The sequence below is a fragment of the Epinephelus lanceolatus genome, chromosome 20, assembly GCF_041903045.1.
Source record: "Epinephelus lanceolatus isolate andai-2023 chromosome 20, ASM4190304v1, whole genome shotgun sequence".
Lineage (NCBI taxonomy): Eukaryota > Metazoa > Chordata > Actinopteri > Perciformes > Serranidae > Epinephelus > Epinephelus lanceolatus.
In genome coordinates, this window is record NC_135753.1 from 31,094,153 (window position 1) to 31,113,849 (window position 19,697).

The following is a 19,697-nucleotide window of genomic DNA, read 5'->3' on the forward strand; positions in this document are numbered from 1 at the left end:
ATCCCGCCATCCTCCTCGTTTCCTGGCCGCAGCGCCGACTCGTACGGCAGAGACAACAGGGGAAGAACAAAGGAGCTGGTAGAGGCTTCGCATCTTGATCCGGCTCAGCCACTCTGCCTCCTCGTGTGTCAGAGAGGAGCAGTGTTTAGCACAGTCAACTAGCACCATGCTGTCTCTATTGTTCTGTGTAATTGTACTCAATGGACCTTGAGAAGTACACAGTCTGCAGACGCTCTTCCTCTCTGTTATGACTGCTGTCTTCACGGACACAGAAAAGGTGAGCATATCAAACGTGAGCCACATCTGAGCTGCCTTAAAAAACAAAGCAAAAAACAATCTGTTGGCCTTTTCCTGCTCGCTCAATCAGCCCCACTCTTTCAGTTCCTCTCCTCAGGCCCTCCTCTTCATCCATCAAACTGTCGCTCTCTAAACCGGGAGAGCTCGTCACCCCGGTGCTTAACCCCTCTTCTCATCCTCTGCTCAATCATCCTCCCTCCAAACCTCCTTCACCATCTCTCCATCTTTTTCCCTCACACCTGTGCTGGATCGTTTGCGTGTGTTTGCTGCGTTTACCCTCAGGTTGCTCAGGTGCGATACTTGCCGCTGACCTCTGAGTTGGGGGACAACAGTCCTGGCAGCTGTCCCGACTGTCTGACACTTACACACACACACACACACACACACACAAACTGCCATGTGCTCATTTCCTCTCCTCTGTCTCACTGTCTTCTATGAACAGGGACACACACAGTTCCCTGGGAATCACCCTCATTTTCCATCTATCATCCGGCCCCACACACACACACCATCGCAGCGTGCGACCCAACACTGCTCCACTTTCCTCCTGCCTCCCGGTAGACCCTCTCTGGACTCTTTTTGTGCTTCTTTGCAGGAGCCCTCGACACGGAGGCAGCACACCCAGGTACCCAGCGGTGGTGCAGGGTACATGCTCACAGACATGGATGGCTAACCACTTGAAAGGCAGGTGGGATTACCAAGACAATGGCTTGGCTTTATGGGACATTTGCGGGCTTTCTGGCTTGTCTGGTAGAGAGTAGAGAAATCCAAGCTCCCCTCTGTGTTGGCAAGCGTCCTTGAACAAGACACTGAATCACTACCAGGTCTGGAGCTGTTGTTCTGTGGCTGGTGCCGACCTCTGACCTCCCTCTGGAGGAGGAGGAACAGGAGAGGTTTCTTATGGAATGCAGTGTTTCTATAACTGAGCAGGACGCAGTGTTGTCCAGCAGGTGCAAGTTTGTTCTCCCTCCATGGAGCTGAGCACCTTCAGCATTATAAGAACTACTGCAAGCAGGCCAGCACCACAAGATACTGCCGTGAGCTGGCAGGTAAAATTTGAGATGGCTGCATAGCACAAAACAGAAAGAAGGCACTACTAGTCGACGAGACGAGACTAACCAATAGCTCTGATCATGAACTGTTCCCTCTCTCTCACACACACACACACACACACACAAACACTCTCAGAGCCCATGGATGGAGCCACATGCATGTGACCAGTTTAAGTTCGCAGCTGTCCACGGGCCGATCAACGCACTTAGTATGTCCAAGCCTCACAGTCACTCACACTGACCGGATGTCTTCTTGCTAGGCTAAACATGAGAGGTGCTTTTGGGCGCACTGTACAAGCCTCGACATGTGTGTGTGTGTATGTGTCAATTTGCGTGAATACCATGAGTGTGTGTGTGTTTTCTAATGGAGGCGAGTTGTGACAGTTAAATAAATGTTATTTGTGAACTTATATTTAGTGATTTTCAAATTTTTTGTAGTATATTTGCGACGTTCATGAAGTGCCACAGATTTCAGCAGCATTTTAAAAGCAATTTGGTTCCTGAAAAATGTGATTAATGATTTCAAATTGCACCAATAATAAACACAATATTTTCAGACAGTGTTTAACCTAATAAATACAACAGTGTTTTCTGAGTGTAAACCTTTGTGTAAAAGTCGGGAATAAATTGTCAGGTTTCTGACAATGGCGACAGCAGTAAGAAGAGAGAATTATCTGTATATATATATAAATATATAATAATATTATATTACATATAAATATATAAGATATATATAATCTGTCTAGCTGGCACATCCCTCTATTTTGTTACTTATTTATTTGCTTATTTATTGACTGAGTTTTTTTATCCTGCCTCTGGAGTTTCCCCACTTATGATAGTGTTTCCTCAGCTCCTATTGGTATTGTTTTATTCCATTTATTGTGCATGTTGCATTCTGTTTGTATGAAAAGTATTATGTAAATAAGGTTTGACTGATTGAGAATGGGGGCACAGTTTTTTTTAGATAGACAGTGAGAAAGTTTTGGGGAAATCTGGTCTAACACAGCAACAAAATATGGCCAAAAATGATCCAAACTCAGTGTGTTGTTGCTGATATCAGGTGCCAATCTAATACCAAATATAATCTATTTCACCTAGTTTAACATTTACATTCACAGCCATGCTAGCAGCTCTGTAAGACTGTACTTTAGAGGCACAGTGGTGTTTTGAATTTATCGCTAAAGTTGGCATGCTAACTTGATGATGTTAAGCAGTTTTAATGTACCAGGTTTACCATTTTCCCCATGCTAGCATGCTAACATATGCTAATTAGTGCTACATACTTACTACTAATTACTACTATACTTAAAATACTACTGCTTATATAGAGTTAAAAGCATCAAAAATCAATTGAGAATACTGTATTTATAAGCACAGAAAAGTTCAACAGATGAAATATAAACTAGAGACCAACCTGTGATGGGATCACTCAGCTGGGAGACAGCAATCCAGAGACTTAACATGAACGTGGGCCAGGGGCGTTAAGTGGTCCCTTCCCTACTTCCTACCCCTATACTTCTGGCACCCTTGCTCGGACCACAACCATCTTCAACTACGACCCTTATTTTTATCTCAGCTACAAAAATAAAAAAACTCAAAATGCTACAACAGGTACCTTGAGGAGCACATTCTCCCACAATGATACACACCCACACAGACTCACACAGTGAAAACAATACCAGGCGGCTGGTAATGACCCTGAAGCTAAAACACCTCAGTTGTAAATCACCTCTAACCTCCTATCACTTATTAGCGCTGTGGCTTTATTCGACAGAGGCACTTTGACATCAGGTTAAAGCTTCTTTGAGTCGTCTACATTAAGACAGAGCCCCTTGTTAACCTTCTATGAGCATTAAATAACACACTGGTGTTTCCTGAGCAGGGAACATGGGGGAGATAATAAAAGATCATCACTATGTGGAAACTATCATGATCACTGAGATGATGGCAATAAAAACGGCATATTAGTTCATAACGACTTGCAGGGGGAGAGAGGATGTGTGTGGTGAGGTGGAGGGGTTGGCGGGGGGGGGGGGGGGGGGGCAGACTCAGAGCAAAACAATGCCGGCTCCCATTTTCTCAAGTTCAATTAAATGGCTTGTGACAGCTCGCATGTGAGGGCATATCTGCCGCGCGCCACTTGACTCCCGTCATTAGGGTGTGATGGTGCCAGGCTACACCAGTTTTATAAGCGTATTTTTAGCAATAATAACCAGCTGGTGAACATAGATGGCTGTGAAAACGCTGGGGGGCCCTGTGATCACGTCAAGTTGAGTCTGAAGCTCCGGGGGATGATGAGTGACAATGAAGTCTTTGCTGTGCTGTTATTAGTGTGATTAAGGCATACAGTGAAAGAAAAGTCCTTAATTCAGCTCTTATATAATTGATAATAATCATAAAGCGACGGGATATTATTTCGAAGTCTGTGCACATATACGTGAGTGTAAGTGTGATCATGACACAGGCCCTCCATCTCACTGCAACACCTCGCCTATCACAAAGCAATCTGTCGATTAGCTTAACAAAGAGGTAAGAAAAGTAAAACATGTCAAAGTAACTGCCTACCAAGTCTCCTGCCAACTGTCAGTCTAATTAAAAAAACCCTAATTATAATGTGCGTTGGTCTCAAACAGCCACTCAGGTTTAACGCCCTGGCTGTCAGGTGTAAACAAGGCTCACAGTTGCTCAGGAAGGAAAATCAATCGACATCTGTTAATTTATCTCAGGCAGGAGACCAAATTGAAAAATGGATTGCTCGACGAGCGCCCGGCGCAAATCTGCATTGTGATCAAGGAGCGATACGTCCCAGCACCTGCTTAGAGCGCGATAATGGGCATCGCTGCAGTTTGGCCAAGTGCGCAGCCAATAAGGATCAGATAACCATCTTGGCAAGAAAGCCGGTCGACGACAAGCAGGTGTGTGGAGGACTTGGGCCTGGAAGCTGGAGCTTGTTTTGATGAGGAGCGCAGAGGAAAGTCTAATTATTTCAGTTTAGTTCCTGGGACTACTCTCAGACACAATTACTTAAATCCTGCTGCAGTGATTTCTTACTGAGTCCACGTATCCTGACAGATACATGACACTATATGTGCTACAAATGTTTGATGTCTGTCATATCCTTGTGTTACCTTTGTTGCTTTGAGCTGTGTTGATGAATCCCTTATGAACATCAAAACCTTTGGACACACACACACACACACACACACACTTACAACACTGTAAAAATATAGGACGACATTTTAGAGTGTTTATAAATGCAACTGTCAACAGTCAATAACTCCTCCTGTGCAGCATCCATAACTTTTGCTGATGAATGCTTGATGACACAGTACAGTTGCAATCATATTCACTTATCCTCATATATCATTCTAAGTTATATATGTTGACGAAGACTTACTTGTTTTCAGCAACATTAGTGTGTCACAATTCAGGCTGGGTATTGTTTAAACAACCACAATACCAGTACCAATACCAGTACCCTTAAAGCGATAGCATTCAAGTATTTTATTTGATACCTAAAATGTGAACAAAGAGACATGTAGTATAGTCGTATTTTCAAATGTTCTACCAATACCAATCTCACCACTACACAAACTGCATGACGTGAAACATTAGCTGCTGCTGTGAGAGTGTGAGCTCCACACCAGGGATAGTTGTGAGTGTATTCCCAGCCACACACTCAGTGACAGGGCTAACTGTTAGCATCACACGGGTAACATTACCTTACGATTATTGCAGGGTTTACAACGGTGTCAAGTTGTTTCCGTATGGGTTTGTTGGGACCGTTTAATGGCTCGTGTTGGATGTTAGCCGCTGCTGCTGTGTTAGCTTGTGCTAACCGGGCTGTCGGATTAATGAGCGACCCTGTTAACTGGCAACTTTCAGTCAAATGCGTCTACAGTTGTCAAAGTGACAGCTGTTGAAAACAATAAGGACTACGTAGCTGTCTTTGTGAACGCCTCCTTGTTTACTGATTCTATTTTAATGTCAAGCCGGGAGTCAGGACGGTCCAGGTTCAGACCCCTAGCGCAAAAAGGATTGAATGCAGGTATTGTTTAAGTGGAGTCATTTTGATACTACTTCGTACTGGGTTATTTCCATAGACTAAAAATAATGGACACAGCAACCATGATATCACCCACTGGTTTGTGGACTCCCATTCTGCAGCCTCGAGTTCAGCAATACGGCCATTGCCATCTTGGTTTTTGAGGGATGGATCTGACTAAGAAGACGAGGACACTATCGGCACTCATTAAGTGCCACTTTAAGCCTCAATACAATGCAAACAAATGAGTACTAAAAATATTTACCAGCTGTACAGATGTCATGATGGGGGAAATTAGCTTTAGAGACCAAAACTGTGGCCGTCAAAGAACTACAACTTATGGCAATTTCGCTTCATTTTTCAGCCCTGTAGGTTGCCGCTTGATTATTTTGGTTGATACCTTAAAGGTATTGAGCACCTATCGATATAAACCATTTATCAATATCTAAATACACATGCTAAATAAAGGGGTTGTCAAAAAAAGGTGTTGCCAAATGGTGTTATAGTAGACAAAGCATTTTTTTTAATTGTGTTTGGTCTCCAGGTGTTATTCTGCCTACCATGATAATGCAATAATTAACCATGTTTTGTAATTTTATTTATCTTTGCCTATTTCACATGTTTAATGCTGAAACTGCTGGTGTGGGCTCATTTCATACTCCCCACTTGGCTGTATTCATACGATAATCCTATTTTTCTTCAGTATATCCTTTATTACAAGCTGCAGCTGCAACACTTCAATTTCCCCTCAGGGATCATTAAAGTTTCATGTTATTTTATCTTATCAGAGCAGGTGATGTTAGTGGCTGAGTTAAGTGTCTCCTGTTACAAAGGTAAATTCTTGCTGGGAGCATACCAGTCTTCATTAGAGGAGTCTAATGAGTGGAAATGAAAGACAATGAATCTGTTCGCCATTCAGGGTTGGCTGGCTCTTTACTGTAGCCAGACTAATGATAATGCATTCTCTAGTTTTAACAAAGAGCCAATCCATATGCCCTCTGGCTCATTACATAACACTGCTCCAACTCACAGCCAGGAGCTCTGTGGGTGATGCTAAAAGCTAATCTGTTTATGTGTTGATGTTTTGCTCCTTCATATTTTCATTAACGCATTCGGCTTATTATTGTGAAGCACTTTGTAACAACAGCGTTTGAAAAACATCTTATTGTTATTATTACTCTGATGTTCTCACGGTGACACTGACAGTTAAAAGGTGGTGCAGAAATCATAATTATAATAACCAATGATGCTGGCTGTGAATGAGTCGGGTTTGACAGAATGATGATGTTTAACCTGTATTCATATTGCCGACTGTTGTGTATCATTTAGCTGATTTACATCTGTCAGTTACTGATACAACTCTCCTTCTCTGTGCCATTGCCTTGACAACAACAGTGTACAACAGTGATGACGAAACAGCCTTCTGATGGCTACTGTGGTTATATATTGGGATCTTCTACTTCAGGTTTGCCCAACAAGTGAACGAGAACAAGTCCACTGTTTCAGTAATCTCATATGGCTGACATGTTGATAAAGGATTAATACAATGACACAGGGACATCATCTGCATAAATCAAAGATAACACACAATAAGGAACATTAAAAGAGCAACCACTGAATTGATCTGATTAATTTTCGCTAATGGAATATCCAGCGATTACTTTACTTCATTAAAGTGGAAATATAGACAAGTAACGGTTATAGATAATGACACAATTGGTTCCCTAGCTCACTGTGCAATTCTGTTTGCAGTCAGGTAAAATCTCCCTGGAAAATGAAGGCTCAACTTACAGCACAAAGGAAGTGCGTCAACAATCGTGCAATCCAGTGTTAATTTTGTTGACAAAAACCATGGTGAAAATTTTTGTGCAATGACCTTTTTTCCATGACGAAAACGAGACGACGAGCTAAAAACAGATCTTGATATTAAGAACTAAGACAAAATCTGTGCTTCATTTTTGTTGAAGAAACGAGACGTGATGAAAATGTTCGTGGTGAACTATCGGACATTAAAAGCCGAGAATGGCGGTGCTTGTAATCATCTTCAAATGCCCCATGAGCAACAAGCTGGTAAACTCCATCAAATAGTCTGCACCGGGATGTTTCGCTAACCAGCAAAAGCACCCAGACTGGAGCAGCATCAGCCATTGGTGTGAGTTGTGAGCTGTAATTCAGCAGTAAATAATCAGCATGTGGATGCTCAAGCTGCTGAATGGATTTGTGGAGCTGGTTAGTTGCAGCGGTGGCTGTTAGCAGTTAGCTCCGCCTGTTAGCCGCTGAATGGCAGTGGAGCAAGCAGCCACCGGCCACTGGACTTACAAATAAGTTCTTTTCGGTTACTAAATGCCGGACAGTGGAGATACAGAAGTAACTGTGGAAACTGTGGTAACTGCTCAGCTCTGAGGCGAATACAAAGCAAGCCAGTTGTCTGTGTGACAGCGGTGCCAACAATACTACCACTTGGAAATGCGAGGGGGAGGAGGAGTTGGAAAGTTGTCTGTTTCAACTTTAAAAAATTACCTTAACATTTTGATATATAAACTCTCTTAACAGGTGAGATTAAAAAAATGGATATCACTCTCAAATAAAGCAAGAAAAAGGGAAACAGGAAAACTGTCAACACAATCTGTCTATCAGCACCTCTAACGCTCACTAATTAACACCTTTCATCTTGTCAGAATGTAAGCTTAATGTCAGGTATGTGTCTATGGTTGAAATGTTGAAATTAATTTTGTTATTACAGTCAGATTAGCCAAAAGATACTTGTAAAGTAGGTGCTTTTTTTTGGAGAATTTCCTTCCTTTGTTTAAGTAACATAGGTTGTACTTCAGCCACGCCATGTGCCATTGTTGTGTTATTGTATGTAATGTTTGTTCTCCATTGCATGTCGTATGGTCGGGAGTCGAATAAATGAAAGGAAATGACATGAAAATGAATCTATACAAAAACCAGAGTGTGCAAAATGTCTGACTGACTTCCTGAAATCTTGCCTAGCTGTGTCCTCCTATTTCTAGTATTTATGCTAAGATTAGCTAACTGTCTGCCGGTGGTAGCGGCATATGTACAGCACAGAGCTGACAGTGGTATTGATCTACTTCTGCTATTCTCGACAAAAAAGCAAATGAGCGCATTTCTAAAAACCTTGAACACATTTTTACTAATTATCATGTAGTGTTGCACGGTATACCGGTACTAAAATAGTACCGCAGTACTAGAGTATTCCAAACGGTACTATACTGCATTTGAAAAATACCAGTACTTTGAAATTGATTCAATTCATTAATTTAGTTAATTTATTTTACTCATTTATGCACACAAATGCCTTTCTTGTTCCTATTGGAGCACAGATTGCGCAAGTGGTGTGTTTGACAACACCTATATCAACATTCGCAGCTGGCGCACGTGAAAAAAGGCAAGAGAAAGTCTGAATCGCAAAGGGAGACAACATGAGACAACACAAACTTGGTGGAACATTTGAGTTACCAAACCATGACGTCCGTACCGAGGTACTTACCGAACCATGATTTTTTTGGTACCATTACACCCCTACTATTTATTGTTCTAAAGGTTTGTATCCAAAAGGACTTTTTCTTAGGAAAAGTACCGAAGAGTATAGAAATTCATATTGGTATTGGTACCGAAACAAAGATTTTGGTATCGTGACAACACTATTATCATGTTATATTTACTTTGTTTAATCCGGATAGAAATGTAAAATGTTTTACAACGAGTTTTGTGCTGTTTTGTTGGAGAAAAAAATAGTCCAATGTAATGGTGCTGGTGGGTGTTTTAGTTATTTTGGACACAGCGCTGCTTCCAGTATTTATGCTAAGCTAAGCTAACCACCTGCTGCTCTCATGTAAGCATTTAGCATACACACAAGAGTAGTATTAAACTCATCTAACTCTCAACAAGAAAGCAAATAAGAGTATTTCCTAAAACATTGAAAAATTCCTTTAAACATATATCTACTTGATTATCATAAAGCAAAATTAATTTAAAAAAAAGAAGGATTATTATGACCTTATGGTAATGTACTAATAAACATTAACTACATTCGTTAAGTACACAACAACTGAAAAATGATCAACGAACTAAAAGATGTGAACTTGGCATAATGTGACATATAAAATAAAACACAGCAGCATGAAAAATAAAGTAGCCTAAAATAATTAATGTATGCTAGATTTGGAGTCCTCAGGTAAGTGTCTGTGTGGGAGCGTGTGTGTGTGTGTGGGTGTGTGTGTGTGTGTGTGTGTGTGCGCAGCGGAGGGCTTAAACAGACAGGCATGCTTGCCAGAAGACAAATAGCCCTTTGACCTTTATATGAACCAGCAGCCCCTGGTGGGTGATAACTCATGACCTGGTGGACCGGTCGGGCATCCATCTCTCACCCTGGTAAGGATGAATGTGATGATGAACGCAGCCCGCTTGCTGCTATTTAGATAGCCCTGAAGTCACAGCTATGACAAACTACCCACATAGAGAGAGCCAGGGCTGAGCCTTGTTTATACTGTCTGCCCCTTCAACACCACGCTAGGACTGTACAAACTCCAACTGTGCCACAGGGAACTCGTACAAATTCAGGGTCAACTGAGAACACATATCTGTCTCAGGGAGGATGTAAACTTAGACTTTTACAGTAGACAAAGGATACAGTATGTATAGTGCGCCAAATATTCCTGCAGTCACTGTACATTCCTGTAAAATGATGAAGTCGTGATCAGGTCTAAATGTCGGACATGTTTTGTTCAGTCCAGCTTCCCCGTAAGATCAGATTTTTTAATGCAACTATGAAGATGCACAAGTTTTCAACGTATTTATATAAAGGATAACATACAACCATGTATCATGGACTGCACTTGTAAAGCGCTTTTCTAGTCTTCCGACCACTCGTGCTTTGAACACTATATGTCAGTATCTTTCAGGGGTTCAGTATCTTGCCAAAGGATGCTTTAATATGAACCTCTGATCTTCCGATTGGTGGACGACCCGTGTTACCTCTTTGTCAGCCTAAATGTTGTATCCCACATTCTCTGCATATAGCTGGGGTTACTTGTCTCGTAGCATTCCAACAGTTCCATACTCTCTACTCTTGTCCATCTATGTCTTGTTCCAGTATCCCATTTCTCATCAGACTCCCCAACACCTGACATGGACCTTGTTTGCCCGGGCGACGGGTCTGACGGTATGACTCTTGTTTCACTTACCCTGAAGTAGGCTAGCAGCGTTAACGACCTTGCCGAAGGGTCCAGACTGGACAAGTGTTACCTGCTCTGACCGGAATTCGGACCTCAATCAAACCCTGATCTTCTCAGCAAAGTCAGTAGCCTTAACTGAGCTATCCAGCTACACACATGCAGTCTCCTCTACAGCATCTAGCTCCGTCTCAGGCCACATGGAGTTCCCATTTCAGGCATGTTGTCCAGCAGCATGCAGGCCTCCAGCTGGCTCACTACTCTCCCACTTGCTGCTTACTTTCCTCTCCAACAGGAGATTGTCAAAGTCCATTGAGAGAACCAAAACCCTGTACAAATTCTCTGAGGAGATTCCCAAGAAAAAAACTGAGTTACCCAAATTCAGCTGCCCCCAACATAAAAAACAACAACTACAGCAGGGACACATTTTGGTCCTTACTTTAGACAAAAGTTAAGCGAATTCAAGATGGAGTCTAACTTTCATATCAAGCTTTGGCAATTCATTAGCAGATTCGGCACCTTTTCATCTCACAAGTAAGTTGTGATGTTACTTCTAAAACAGTGATGCTGTGACAAAGGAGAATGCTGCAGGAAACACATTCTTGACATGTTTGATTGGCTTTAAATATGTTGATAAAGGAAGAAAAACTTTTTTAAAAAACAGATTTTTTTATTAATTTTTATGGGGCATTGGTGGCTTAGAGGATAGAGCAGGTGCCCCATGTACAAGGCTGTTGCCGCAGCGGCCTGGGTTCGAGTCCAGCCTGTGGCCCTTTGCTGCATGTCATCCTCTCTCTCTCTCCCCCTTTCACACTTGGCTGTCCTGTCCATTAAAGGCAAAATGGATAATAATTAATTCAATAAACAGATTTTTAATACAACTCGTTCTTTAAAACTTTCTTTGGGGTGGGGTTCACAAAAATGTGAAACTCTATTAGGAGCTGCACCTTGTCAGAATAAATCAAACCTATATGACTGGACCATGAGAGAATTTAATTTGAAAGGACAGACACAGGAAGTGTCCACGCTCAGCAGTCAGACAGGAGTCAGGTTAATTTCCAGGGCTGGTACCTGCGGTTATTCCACAGGCTAGTTAATAACATGTCGGGCAGGAAATCCAAAGTGTGGGATCATTTTGAGAAGGTGAAGGACGAACCCAAGGTGATATGTAAACTCATCTTCATTGGTCGACTACAAACATGACGTATCATCTGAAACATGGAAGTAGCTACATGCCCATTAGCCCACAGCGTCATTAACAGGCGGCTCGCTCAGTGTGTGACGTGCACTTGTAGATAAAATATAGGCCTATATTAATGAAGGTTCATTAGTACGGTTTTGTATTTCTCTGTAATGTAGCACAGTGTTAACAATGTTACTGATACTATTCTTTCTCACACCTTCAACTCAAACCATTGTTGTTTTAATATCTTGCTCAAGGATACTTCTAGGTGTGAACTTGAGGAGCTGGGGATCGAGCGGCCAATCTTCCAATTAGTGGACAACCCACTCTACCTTCTAAGCCACAGTTGCCCAGTGATATCTGCTGTCTTATGTTCAGGTCACAGCTCCACTATCTAACCAGAGCAGCTCCAGTCTCCATTTTTGTTGGGGGGGACATTGAGAGAAGCTACAGAGTGACGACTGCAGACAGACATGCGGCTGTATCAGAGTCAAAGTAACACATTTTTCAATTAATTTATTTTATCAGTGACTGGATTAAAAAAAGAAAGGAAAGATTTAAGTATTAATTCTAACAGAGAAGGTGTGTGCTCACATCATGTGCTGGTGCGAACAGCTGACAAAGTTGGCAGCACCGGTGCTACCACAGGAAAAGTTAGTCTGGAGCCCTGAAATGTTTCCTCCACTTGAAGCTCCTGAAACAAACAGCACCTGAAGAGCAGCAAGGCTCCCTGTCCCTGTGTCCAACTGCTGCCTGTGTTATTTGAAGTCCTCTCTGTCTGCCATCTTTAAGCCTCAGCTGTGGCTGACTCCCCTGGAACAGGTGCCAAGAAGATAATAGCACCTGCAGCCCACAGAGGTCACTGCATTGACCTGCGGGCACTTCTCTATTGTTGTGTCTTTATTTCAGAGCACAGACAGTGTGTGTGTGTTTGTGTGTGTACATACATGCATGTGCCTGCATCCTTTCATGCGCATACTTTTTCTCTCCATGCTCGATTTCTCTTCCACACAAGTCTGCACACGTACACGGGCGAGCACTTCTCTCCTTATCCAACTGATGGTCCATTCAAATTAAAATGAAGCTCCATCACGCTAATAGGGGGAGCGGAGAACAAAGCGCGGGCTCTCTGCAGTCAGCAGGAATAGCGGGAGGATTATCACCGCTATCGTCAGGGCTATTATCATTAAACCCAGTTGCCACTCTCCCCTTCCGCTGCAAACCAGCGGGCCACGCTGAGTTTACTGCGGCACAAGTTGGATTGGAGCTCGGAGCCGGGCTGTTGTTTTAGTGAGGGAACCCTGGTGCGCTGCGAAACACTACAACAGATGATTAGTTTGATTTCAATTATTGTTTCTGGACATTTAGGAAATTATGTGTATTTTGGAGAGTACTAGCCCTAATTTGAACTTAATGATACGTTTAACTCAGCACTGCAGACATACAGTATCTGTGCAGCAGCTCACAAGCCCTCTACTGTAGTTATCCTCCTGTTACTACTCAGCATCATCTCCTGTGACCGCAGCAAGCTCAACTTTCATCTTTTAAATTGTATTTAACTGTATTTAACTGTATTTAAATGTTGAAATATTGATGAAAACCTGTACCTGGCTTTGCGTTGCAGCATCAAAATCATTATTTTTACAAGTCAGACAGAGACAGCGCGGGAGAGAAAGAGTCAATGTTATAAACAGGATATGGATTTGCCAAATAAATTCTGATTAAGCAAACATTTAACTGTCATGACTAATCAGCTGTTTCCTCGGTCACACCTTCCTGTGTGTTAGAATCACTACATTAATTTGTCTTCTTCTCCGAACAGCATTAAACAGGGACCATATTAGCTGACATGCAAGAGCAATTAAAACTTGCCAACTGAGACAAATTCCTTCAGACCTCTCTTCCTTTTTCTCTCATATATAAGTTAGATGGTTTGTTTTGTTTCTAGTTCACAGCCTCTACTTCTTCTACTCTGTTTTCTTGGGGTGGGAATCACCAGGGGATCCACAATATGATATTATCACGATACTTAAGTCACGATACTGTATTATCGCGATGTTCAATATGTTGCGATATGTAGTATTGCGATAAAAATATATTGTGATTTATTACCTTCTTTCAACTGCAAATAATATCTCCAAAGTAAAGATGTTTTATCTAATAAAGATAAAGTTTTCACTCTGTTCTCACTACTGGACTAAAAAAGCAACTGATTATTTTATTCTCATCGGCTACCTAAATTTTAATTTGTATTTGTAATATTAATAATTTACACAATGAAAAAAATCTATACAAATATTGCCACACAAAAATATCACAATTCTATGCGGTATTGATTTTTACTGTTCACTGACAGATTACAGCCATACATAAAACGAAGCCTTTACAGCCAACTTCAGATGAAACTACACTTTACAGAGCCTAGTTTATTCACTCCATACACAACGATGGAAACACATCTAGTTCACATTTTATTTTCGCTCAAAAGTCACATTTTTGCAATTAAATCAAAGCACAGCTTACAAGTTTTTATACATCATGTAGCCTAGATTGCTTCATTTTCTATGATAACTCATTCTCTACTGCCTTTTATAGTCCTAATACTTAAATAAATAAGTTTACTGCCAGCAAAATAAACAAACTGCTGAGCAGGTGGTGTAAAGTGGGTTATTAGAGCTTTTTCTCTGAACACAGTGGCATGCTGCTGCCAAAATGACGCCATGCAAACCAATACAGTAAAGATGTGAACAGCTAAACAATAAAAACTCACTATAAAGTAGGGCTGCACAGTTAATTAAAGATTAATCATAATTGTGATTCTGGCTTCCCACAGTTAAATGAACACAACTGACTGCGATGTTGATGTTTAAAATGTGTGCTCCACCTCATAGAAACTCTGCTGCACATCAAATCAAGCTCTTGATAAACTAAGAGCAGCCTCTGCTACACATGCACCCTGCAGCAGCAGCCTGTGAAAAACTTTCCTGAATGTTGTTTTCATTTGTTGTTTGGACATAGGAGAGATTAAATCATATGCAAAGAGTGCATGAGAGTTTAGTCTGTGCTGCAAAGCAACAGAACTAAATCACCTGGAAAAAACACTAAAATCTGCAGTACGATAAATGCATGAAGGCTGAAAAGAGTGGACTTCCTTATCTGGCATCAACTCAGACATCTATGGCAGTGACACTGTGGCAAGGATAAATACATGAATAACATACAGCAGCAGATATGTGTCCATATGAGATGAGATTTAATTTAAGTCTTGTTTTGAAGCAAAGATTTGTTATTTAGCAGGAGTGTAGCACAAAGGTTAAAGTCAAATCTCTGCTGATTTATTTTGGGTAAAAAGTTTTGGTACAACTTTATTTCTATTTTGCTTCTAGAAGATGCACTGAGAACAAGGACTGATCTTATTTTAATGCAAAGATATGATGAGCATTAGGAGGAATGTAACAACACGGTGGAAGACGCAGAGCTGTTTATTTAAATATGAAAATGCAATGAAATGCCGAATAATTTTCTGTAGGCTTCTCTGTCGTGACGCCTTTCACACCTTCACACTGTCATTTAATCTTCTTGCTATAAAAATATGGATTATAGCTGTTTTAATGATCCAGACAGGAATAATTAATGGAAAAAAAGAGAGTTTATCAATTGCAAAATATAAGTCAGACTTGCTTTGGGTCATATTAGGGCTGGGCGATATCACGACTATGTACAATACATCGATATATTTTAAAGCAAGATGTCAATTTAGACAACGCCGTTTATATCGATACAGGGTCACGATGCGTTACATGACTCGCACCAGTGTTCATCTCTCCTCTCTCACACTCTCCACACAGCTCCGCCCCACTCACTCACTCACTCACTCACTCACAAGCTCTCCATCAACACTCAGAGACACAGAGCTGCTCCTCTGTTTAATCTGTCTGTTCATTAGTCTACAGTGTGACATTGTTCTGTATGTTGAGCGTGTGGCGTTTCTGTGACAAAAAAATTAGAGAGCTAAATCAAAAATCTGAAAACCACACTTGTCCATTAGGCTTCAGGTTTCCAGTGAAAGGTGCCAAGCTTCGATGAAAGTAACATGTGTAAAACATTAGTGGCTTTATCCAAACTAATCTGATAAGAACAGATGGAAAGTTACAATGTCTCAATATAAAACTTAAAACTTTGAACGCCTCTTTGTTTTTATACAATCAGAGCTACAAAGCCGGACGCTGTTCAACGCACAGTTCAGCGCACATTATCTGTTTATGCCTGAATAATAATGGAATCATATTTGTTTACATCCCTCGCAGGTATATGACATTTGAAGCTGCTGTGTTTTCCGTCATTATTCAGAGGGATGGAAGACAGGTGCAGGATGAGCTGAGGCAGAGCTGTTTGAGCAGCTGATGAGACGGCTTCTCTTCAGATGTAAAGCAGGGTTTGTTTTTTGGGATGTTTTTATGAGGACTTACACAATATACCTTGTGTCTAAATTTGGAACGGTGGTTATGTAGGTTCATCTGTGCCAGCGTTTAAGGGACTCTTTGAGCGCAGAGGCACCCTCCCTCTTTGTCCTTCACGCGAGGCAACATTCGTAGCCCCGGGTCCTGCGCACCCTTCACCCTTCACCGACAGCTCTGGCCCCAAAGCACCACTGTGGGATTGTCAGTGAGGTAGAAGAAGGGGGAGAGGAAGGGAGGGGGTTGGGGATGAAATTCTCCATCATGCCAAAGCCAATCCAAGCAAACCAATGCCAAAGCACCATGTGTGTACAAACAATTCAACTGAATCCGACTCGATGTATACTCAGGCCTTATCTGGGCGAGGCCAAATAGGCTCTGAGCTATCAAAGTCAATGGATGAGCGATTGGAACTCTCAGTTTTTCGGCAAATGCAAACACATCTATTACGCTCCAACACTCCAAGCTGTACAAATCAAAATCAGGGTGGCAAGGGGGAAAAATAAACACCACGCTGTGTGACTGTTAAGAAACTTGGAAAACAGGACTTCACATATCGCGCCGATCGCCCCAGAGGTATATAAAACTCCAGCTCGCCCATCGCCGGCCAACTCTGTGGTGATATGCAGAACATCAGACAGAGTTAATGCAGGCAAAGATTTTTTTTTTTTTTTTTTAAATACCTTTTAAAGGATTTGCAAGATAAGCCTGTCGGTCTCTCCTAGAAGGAGCCCCTAAAGGATGCTGGAATCGATGGATGAGAGAGGATTTACTGTAGGGCGAAGAGGGGGAAAAACTGTTATTTAATGCTGGCGTGTGAGCGGAATAATGAAGCAGCCAGGAAGCTCACATGTGTGCGCTCATCATTATCAATGCACTAATCTGCCATTAAGTAATTCCATCAGCCGCGTGGATCTAATATGCACTGAATGAAACGTGTATTTACCTTTTACTACCAATCAGCCGCCGTCAGATATATTTACATGCGAGAGAAGAGGAGGGAGATTGCTCTTGACCCCTCATACGGAGAGAGGTGAAAATATCTCAGTGCTAGAAAGCATTCTGTACACAAGCACAGTAATGGAGCTCATGACACAGACCTCTTAACTGCACAGAGATAATGCATCGCTACCCATAATGCTTACAACCTATCATATACGCTAATGCTGCGATCATCGTTAGGTTATTACAAAACAGATCGACGCATGCGACCTCCGACCCCAATCAGAGATTAGCAACTGTAACCTGAGGGGTGCACCACGAGGTGAGAGGAGTGGCATAGTGAGGTATGTGGAGCCAGAAGCAAGAGTTCCTTTGTCATTTAACCTGGCTAGATCACCACGGTAACAAGACCAGTTTATGTTGTGATAGTCAGTTTGAAATCGACCAAAAGGCGTCTTTCACTCATCATTAGTAATAGCATCACTCTGTATTAGGAGTGTGCTATATCAGCTCGTTCACGATAATACTGGTATAATTTTTGCAATATTTCGACTTGCTGACATATTGACCGCACACTGTTACCCACGGCAACAACGAACATGGCTGAAACTGAAATTATTACCAAGAGGAGCAGCTTCAGTAGTGTGGAATAAACTGTGGCATCCTGAACGTTTTATGAACAGCCCCGGACTCCTCAGACTCTTTTAGCAAGTTACCGCTCAGAGGGAACTCATTCAGCGGCTCCTCTGGCAGCAACACAGCTGAATCTCACTCTGAGTTACTGTTGTTGTTCACAACCTAAAGAAATAATTCTTGTTTACTTTTTACTGAATATTTGAAGACAAATTGTAAAACTATATCACTTAATCTGTTGCAATTCGAAGTTCTTAAATTATTAGTAAAATATTTTTTTACTAATTGTTATCGCAAAACTATTCTGAAATATAATTATTTTAGCACCATATCGCCCACCCCTATTCTATAGTCATCAGTCAATATATGAAGTACACAGATTCTCAGCTGAGAGAATATATTATAAATGCAACCTTATGAGTTGTAACATTTTTTTTTTTTTGCCACTTGAATGTACAGTATATCAGTGATGCAGAAAAACCGAATAAGAAAAATGGTGTTTTATTTAAGTCACAGGGTCGTTCTTGCTCTCACTGAAATAATAAATGTGTTTGTAGAGGTCTCTGGTCCATTTGTCCATGCTGGCTCTAAATTCAGCCTTCTATAGAAGCGCAGGCAACATTACTGCTACATTACTAGTTATACGTTAAGTATATTATTAAGTATATTATTAATCAGAAAGACGTTAACTTGCTGATGAAATGCAGTGTATATTTTCATCAAACCATATCATAATGTTACCACTCTGGGTTGTGTTTAATGATTTGCTAAAGTCTGTTACACTGTTGGTATATTACAGCAAACTGATTGAAAATGTATTTGTCTATTGTTATATATCATAGAGAACATCAGATCAATCAAATTCATTTTACTTTGATTTGGCCTAAAACTAAAAAGATTCCAACATAGCCTTCATTATGGGACCCTGAGTATAAAGTTTAAATATGCTCCATCAAGTGGTGTTACAGGTCGAGAGATTGGTCTGGTCTCAAGACCATTTTTTGAAGGTCTCAGTCTCGGACTCGACTGCATTTTTATTTGGTCTTTTCGGATCAAGATTAATCAAAACTTTATTTCAAGACCTGTCTGAACCAAAACTGAGGGAATACTTACTTTATAGTCTGTGTAAAATATGGTTACATTGATTTCAGCTCCTTAGTGTTTGCAGGTGTTTGCTCAAAGCAAACTAAGGAAAATTCCCACACATAAAATTCACCTCTGCAATATTTCATATTTTATCAAGACAATTTACACTGATTCGTACACACAAATATACACGGAGATAAACAAGGTGAATGAAGAGGAATGTTTTATTTGTTTTTTGTGGGTGTTTTCATGCTAATGTGGATCTTTCAGATCGATTGAAGGAATGCCTACAGTTTGCGTGTTCCATATTTTGTTTTATAAGTTTGCCATACAGTGTGGGTCTTGTTCATGGTCTAGGACCTTGGATTAGGTGGTCTTGACTACAACACTGGCATAGAGCTTAAAGTGTAAGAGCTGTGTAATGTGCAGCTGTCATGTTAGAAATAAACGGAGTGATAAAATAAATATATTAACTTGTGGATTCACACAATAACAATAGTAATTTTCTGCCATCATTCTTCTCTCGCCTTGATTATTTTTAAAAGAAGAAAGTAGGCGGCACAAGATCTTTTGACTTGTTTTCTGGGAACGTGCACAGAGCCTGAAAAAAGCCTGGATTAACAGACCGAGTTGATAACCACCATCGTAGTACTTATACTATCTGACTGGGGCTCTGTCCAACCAGCTCGGGCAAAGAAAGCCTGGCTCTGTCACACTTGCTTCGTGGTACCTGTAGTAAAATAATCCGCCCTATATAAAGATTTTGGAAGATTGTGTCTTAATTTTCAGCCCATCAAAATCCAA

The 19,697-nt window shown here is 41.2% G+C and overlaps 1 protein-coding gene across 1 annotated transcript in view; it reads right to left on the reverse strand.

The window, feature by feature from the left end:
• The window catches only part of adarb2 (adenosine deaminase RNA specific B2 (inactive)), a 278,861-nt gene that overhangs the window by 247,331 nt on the left and 11,833 nt on the right, over nucleotides 1–19,697 (reverse strand). The window lies entirely within an intron of this gene.